Source organism: Eriocheir sinensis, chromosome 69, assembly GCF_024679095.1.
Source record: "Eriocheir sinensis breed Jianghai 21 chromosome 69, ASM2467909v1, whole genome shotgun sequence".
Classification (NCBI taxonomy): Eukaryota; Metazoa; Arthropoda; class Malacostraca; order Decapoda; family Varunidae; genus Eriocheir; species Eriocheir sinensis.
This window is the reverse complement of record NC_066577.1, coordinates 1400165-1407106: the sequence shown is the minus strand read 5'-3', so window position 1 is coordinate 1407106 and position 6942 is coordinate 1400165. Positions and strand designations below refer to the sequence as shown.

General features: G+C 57.6%; 1 long non-coding RNA gene across 1 annotated transcript; it reads left to right on the top strand.

The window, feature by feature from the left end:
* Positions 1–1400: 1400 nt before the first annotated feature.
* LOC126988357 (uncharacterized) lies at positions 1401–6011 on the top strand. The gene is made up of 2 exons (XR_007741835.1): positions 1401–1590; positions 5825–6011. It is a non-coding gene; the product is annotated as an uncharacterized LOC126988357 (long non-coding RNA).
* The last annotated feature ends 931 nt before the right edge of the window (positions 6012–6942 follow it).

Genomic DNA, 6942 nt, shown 5'->3' with positions numbered 1-6942 from the left:
CAAGGGGTGTAGGATATCTCATTTACCACATTTAGTGACATACAAGGGGTGCAGGTTACCTCATTTATCACAGTTACCGACATACAAGGGGTGTAGGATATCTCATTTACCACATTTACCGACATACAAGGGGTGTAGGTTGCCTCATTAATCACAGTTACCGACATACAAGGGGTGCAGGATATCTCATTTACCACATTTACCGACATACAAGGGGTGTAGGTTGCCTCATTAATCACAGTTACCGACATACAAGGGGTGCAGGATATCTCATTTACCACATTTACCGACATACAAGGGGTGTAGGTTGCCTCATTAATCACATTTACCGACATACAAGGGGTGTAGGTTGCCTCATTAATCACATTTACCGACATACAAGGGGTGTAGGTTGCCTCATTAATCACAGTTACCGACATACAAAGGGTGTAGGTTGCCTCATTAATCACATTTACCGACATCAAAGGGTGCAGGTTATCTCATTTATCACATTTACCGACATACAAAGGGTGCAGGTTATCTCATTTATCACATTTACCGACATACAAAGGGTGCAGGTTATCTCATTTACCACATTTACCGACATACAAGGGGTGTAGGTTGCCTCATTAATCACATTTACCGACATACAAGGGGTGCAGGATATCTCATTTACCACATTTAGTGACATACAAGGGGTGCAGGTTACCTCATTTATCACAGTTACCGACATACAAAGGGTGCAGGTTATCTCATTTATCACATTTACCGACATACAAGGGGTGTAGGTTGCCTCATTAATCACATTTACCGACATACAAGGGGTGTAGGATATCTCATTTACCACATTTAGTGACATACAAGGGGTGCAGGTTACCTCATTTATCACAGTTACCGACATACAAGGGGTGATCTCATTTATCACATTTACCGACATACAAGGGGTGCAGGTTATCTCATTTACCACATTTACTGACATACAAGGGGTGCAGGTTACCTCATTTATCACATTTACCGACATACAAGAGGTGTAGGATATCTCATTTACCACATTTACTGACATACAAAGGGTGCAGGAAGAAACTTTCATATTTCAAGCAATTTTCAGATTCAAAACATACGTCATCATTTACTTTTAAAAAGATAAAAAAATAAACGATAGGCAGTCCACAAAGACACGGTACCGTGTCGCAATTCATCCATCCACTGTTTGGAAACAAAGCCCGCGCATGCGAAGATCGGATGGGATGTCTTCGGATACGTGGATGGCAGATGACAAAACACCGGGTAGGACACGTAGCAATGGGTTTAAGTTGTATAAGTTCAGGTTCAACAAAGACATAGGCAAGAGTTGGTTTACCAACAGTGGTGGATGAGTGGAACAGAAGTAGAAATCATGTGGTGAGCGACAACACGATAGATAGTGTTACGAATGTGCTGTATGTGAATGATTGTATGTGTAATGTGATGAACTTGTAGCATGATGCAATGTTACCTCAGCATGGTGCAACTCTACTTGTTGGGACAAGAGAGACAGGAGGGGGCCCGGGGCCGCCGGGCAGGAAGTGCTGAGTCGAGCAGTGGGGGAGCAAGGGTGGCTGAGGAGTTGTAGTGGAGAAGACGCGTGTCTGGGCTTGAGAGAGTGTTGAGCTGCTCCGCTCGCGAGCTGTGTGCATCCGGTGTGCGTGTCTGCCGTGCCCCTGTACTGTGCCTGATTAACTAACTGTTCTGTGCCTTGAAAGTTGCTGTACTCTGTACTGTGTGAGGAACCTGTCATTAAACTAGAACTTAGTGTTGAACGTGTATCTTTTGTGCCCTGCCCCGTTCCTGCTCCCCTCGGTGTTCTGTGTGGGCCGCTGTGAGTGACTGGTGCCCGTGTGGTTGTTCTGGTGAGGATCACGCCACCCGCCTGCCCGTGTATGGTGTGTGGTAGGGGGGGTGGCGTAACATTTGGTGTCAGGAGTGGGATAAGTGAACAGTGAAGCGCGCCGAGTGTCATGGCGTCCCCCAGTGATCGCCGTGAGGGTGAGGAGACGGGCAAGGCCGAGGCTGACGTGGGTGAGGTGAAGCCGGGCCAGATGGAATTGTTCGCTGCCATGCTGGCCAGTATGAGGCAGGATTTGGATCAGAGGGCAGACGAGAGGGCACGCGAGCAGGCTCGGAGGGCAGAAGAGAGGGCAGACGAGAGGGCACGCGAGCAGGCTCAGAGGGCAGAAGAGAGGGCAGACGAGAGGGCACGCGAGCAGGCTCAGAGGGCAGAAGAGAGGGCAGACGAGCAGGCACGCCATCTTGCCGATGTTCTCCAGAGCTGTTTCTCGTCGCTGAAGGTGGAAACCCAGCAGTACACCGACCAGGGCTGCGACAGCGCGAGGAGTGAACGGCTGGAGGAGGTGCGGACCCCGGAAGGCGAGGTCCGAGGCCTGAGGGAGGCGGAGAGGCAGCTGCGAGAGGTGGCACCGTCGCACGCGGAGGAAGAAGGCTCAGTTCTGGCAGGAAGCGCCGGGGCGGCGGTCCTGCAGGGGCCTATCTGGGGCTCCTGGCAAGGACTCCTGGAGCCTGGTAGCGTCGTGGCGGAACCAATAGCTGCCGCAGGAGGTTGGGGAGCCCCCGCCTCGTTGCCTCCCTCACCCCCACCCTCTCCTCCATGCCAGCCGGCTCGCAGGTCACGTAGTCCGCTCTCTCTCCCATGGCAGCAGCGAGAGGTGGCAACGTGGTGCGGGGAGGAACAAGAAGCGTCACGTGTGCTGGCGGCGGGTGCACGGGTGGCGGACTGGCGGGGCTCCGCGTGGGGTCCCTGGCAAGGGCCCCTGAAGCCCGGTGGCGTCGTGGCGGAGCCGGTGGAGGCTGCAGGAGGCTGGGGAGCCGTCGGAGCCGCTCCCTTGGGTCCAGCTGGTGCTGGAGTCGGACCCATTAACCCTGCCTCGTTGCCTCTCTCACCGCCTCCCTCTCCGCCATGCCGGCCGGCTTGCAGCCCACGTGGTCCGCCCGCTCCCTTCTGCAGCTCCCCAGCCTCCCGGCGCTCAGGGAGGCTTAAGCCAGCGGGGCACGGCGGGAAGTTGGTATGGGAGGCCCAGTTCAAGATGCCAGCTGCTGCCCAGGGCTGGGGCGAGGATGAGAAGGCGCTGCAGCTGACAACAGCGCTACGGGGCTCAGTGGACGAGCCAGGCCGCTTGGTGGGGAGCGCTGAGAAGACCTTGGTGTGGCCTGATATGCTGGCCGCCACGCGACTCCCAGACGCGCCACAGAGGCTGTGCGGCGTCACGGGGCACTGTGTGCAGCTCAAGGGCCCAGTGGAGGTTCGTATCGGCGTAGGCAGCGCTGTGGAGCGGCTGCCGGTGTACGTCGCCGATCTAGACGAGCCGTGTTTGCTGGGCCTCGACTACCTGCCGCAGGGCGAGGCCTGTGCCGACCTTGGACGGGAGCTGGAGAGGCTGCGCGGACAGGCGCCTTTGCTCCCGAAGGTCGGCTGTGCAGAGGTAGTCGCGGCGGAGCGACTGCACCTTGCCCCGGGGACGGAGGCTAGGGTCCTGTGTTGCCGGTCGGACGCGATGCCAGCGGAAGGCACGGTGGAGTCCACGGAGGGCCTGCAGCTGCCTGGTGGTGTGGCAGCCGGAGGGAGTCTCGAAGGAGCGGGGGAGGAGTCAGTCACGGTGCTGGTGGCTAACTCCTCCGACGAGGCTCGGAAAGTACCCGCTGGTGCCAAGCTGGGCACCTGTGAAGAGGTGGAACAACAAGAGGAGGCGTCGGGGAGCGCGGAGTCGGCCGCTGTGGGGCCGCTGCCCGACTTCCTGGAGGATTTGGCGCACCGGAGCGCCGCTAACCTGACGGAGGCGCAGACGGAGAAAATGCGCCACACCCTGGCCCAGTACGCGGACGTGTTTAGCAGGGGTGACTTGGATCTGGGCCGCACGGGGTTGGTGAAGCATGGCATCAACACGGGAAATAGTGTGCCCACCAGGAGCCCGCCCCGACGTGTCGTGCCGGTCAGGCGGGAGGAACTGCAGCGCGCCGTCAACGAGCTGGCGGCGCAGGGGGTGATGGAGCGGACAGACAGTCCATGGCCCTCAGCAGTCGTCCTGGATATGAAGAAGGACGGCACACAGCGCTTCTGTGAGGACTGCCGGGCGCTGAGGGACGAGACTGGCGAGGACTCTCACCCACTGCCGTGGACCGACGACGCGTTGACGAGGGCCTTGGAGTTCGGGGCATTGACGACGACCAGCGGCCTAGCGGCGGCCGCCCCGCCCTGCCATGACCTCCGGGGCCGGATGGCGAAGGTGAAGATGAAGGCAGCGTCGATGAAGGCGAGCCCGGAGGGTCTCCGTGGCTCGTGCGGGGGCTGTGGCAAGAGGGGGCATAGGTGCAGTCGGTGCCTGGGGGAGCGAAGGACGCGTTCCCTTGACCGGCCAAGCCCCGATGCCCACCAGCCTCGCTGCAAGGACTGTGGCCAGTCAGGCCACCGCTTGAGTGCCTGTCCCAGGCCCAGGGACGCGGCGCGGGCGGGAAGCGCGGACGGGCTGGAGAAGGGAGCCGACCTCCAGCCGTCTCCCGCCCTCGGGCCCCGCCTTGTGTAAGCTGCCGCCGCCCGACCAGCGTGTTGCCAGTGGGAGGCTTAGCAGTTGTAGCCACGACGCGTGACAGTGGACACCGGGGGCTGAGGAGTCCTCGGCGCGGCCTGACCCGGGGTAGTGTGTGCTGCTGGAAGGGCCAGTGGAGGCTCGTATCGGTGTAGGCAGCGCTGTGGAGCGCCGGCCGATGGACGTCGCCGATCGAGACGAGCCGTGCTTGCTGGGCCTCGACTGCCTGACGCAGGCCAGTAAGGCTCGTGGTGGCCTCGGACGGGAGCTGGAGAGGGTGACCGGAATGGTGCCCTTTGCTTCCAGGAGGTTTTCGAGCATGGCTGCGTGGGGAGGTAGTCACGGCTGAGCGAGGGCACCTTGCCCCGAGGGTGGAGGCCAGGAGCCGGTGTCGACTGTCCCGAGCGTCACGTGGAGTGGATGGCGTGGAAGAGTCCACTGAGGACTGGCGGCTGGTCGACGGCGTGGCTGACAGGCGGAGCCCCTTGGGGGCGCGAGAAGAGACTGTGGAGGACGTGGTGGAGGACAGACTGATTTATGTGTATTGCATGTATTTTTCTGTGTTCAGTGTTCGGCCGGGAGCTCAGGCTACCGGTGGATTTGGCCACGGGGCAGCCCCCCCGACGTGAGCTTGCCCACCGTCACCTCTGGCTTCTCAGCGGCACTGCAGGAAAGCCTGGCTGAGGTGCACCGACGCCCGTGGGGCAAGCTCAAGGTGGCAGGCCAGGCCATGAAGGAGACATACGACCGGCGCAAGAGGGACGTGAGCCCCAGCAGCAGCGAAGGGGACGTGTCAGAGGTCGACCAAGGGGCGAACGAGAACATGGGCGGTGCGGGCGAAGCGGCAGATGTCAGTGACGACCCTGAGCAAGTACTTGGGGCCGACGACGCGGCTCTGGGTGCCACCGCCTGCCTGCCGCCGCCCGCATCCCAGCGGCGCCCTCGGCGAGAGAGGCGTCGGCCGGGATGGTTAAGAGACTTTAGTGATGTCCCAGGGGACTGATTAGTTTGATTAATTTCATGTTTTGTTTGTTGAATGTTGGGGCAGCCGGGTCGACTGCCTTCTGAAGGGGGAGATAGTGTTACGAATGTGCTGTATGTGAATGATTGTATGTGTAATGTGATGAACTTGTAGCATGATGCAATGTTACCTCAGCATGGTGCAACTCTACTTGTTGGGACAAGAGAGACAGGAGGGGGCCCGGGGCCGCCGGGCAGGAAGTGCTGAGTCGAGCAGTGGGGGAGCAAGGGTGGCTGAGGAGTTGTAGTGGAGAAGACGCGTGTCTGGGCTTGAGAGAGTGTTGAGCTGCTCCGCTCGCGAGCTGTGTGCATCCGGTGTGCGTGTCTGCCGTGCCCCTGTACTGTGCCTGATTAACTAACTGTTCTGTGCCTTGAAAGTTGCTGTACTCTGTACTGTGTGAGGAACCTGTCATTAAACTAGAACTTAGTGTTGAACGTGTATCTTTTGTGCCCTGCCCCGTTCCTGCTCCCCTCGGTGTTCTGTGTGGGCCGCTGTGAGTGACTGGTGCCCGTGTGGTTGTTCTGGTGAGGATCACGCCACCCGCCTGCCCGTGTATGGTGTGTGGTAGGGGGGGTGGCGTAACAATACATTCAAGAAGAGGTTATAGATAAGTTCTTGGATGGGAGGGGTATGGGGCGTAAGTTTGGTGTCGTGTTCTGGGCGGCATGTTGCGCCGTCTCGCGAGACCTTCCTCTTCCTCCTCCTGTTGCGGGGGGAGCCCGACGGGTGGGGGGTGGGGGAGTCGAGGGGAGGCAAAGCCCCCAGTTAAGAATGTGGGGGGGGTCGAGGCAGGGCGAAGCCCCCCCTTTTAGCTTTGGTCTCCTTGGTTTCTCGAAAAGGAACTGACGCTTCCGCCATTAGAGGGTGGTAACACTGCAGCAGAAAATGCATAACTGGCAACTGAGGCAGGCGACTCGGTTACTGGAGTGAGCGGAAGCCCACTACTGCCAAGGCAAGTATAGAGAGGTATCGTCACTCTCATAGAACGTGAAGAACCAAATTTTGAAATAAGCTTTTTTATTAAGACCTCTCGGATGTTTTTTATGTTATAAACTACTACAATAAAATAAAATATTTTTTGTTATATACCCTATGAAGCAATTGTCGGTGAATAGAAATATAAATAGAAATGTTCACGGCATCTCATCCTGGACGATGATTGGCTGGCGTCTCGATAAGCTCCGCCCCTTCCTCGAGCCTAATTAAGCCCCGCCCCATCCTCGTTGTCTGCCCAAACAGAAGGCTTCACACACCTCACTCCCACCCTGTTTCCTGACCCCAACATTCATTTTTACGAAAAAATTGAGACCACCATCATATATATATATATATATATATATATATATATATATATATATATATATA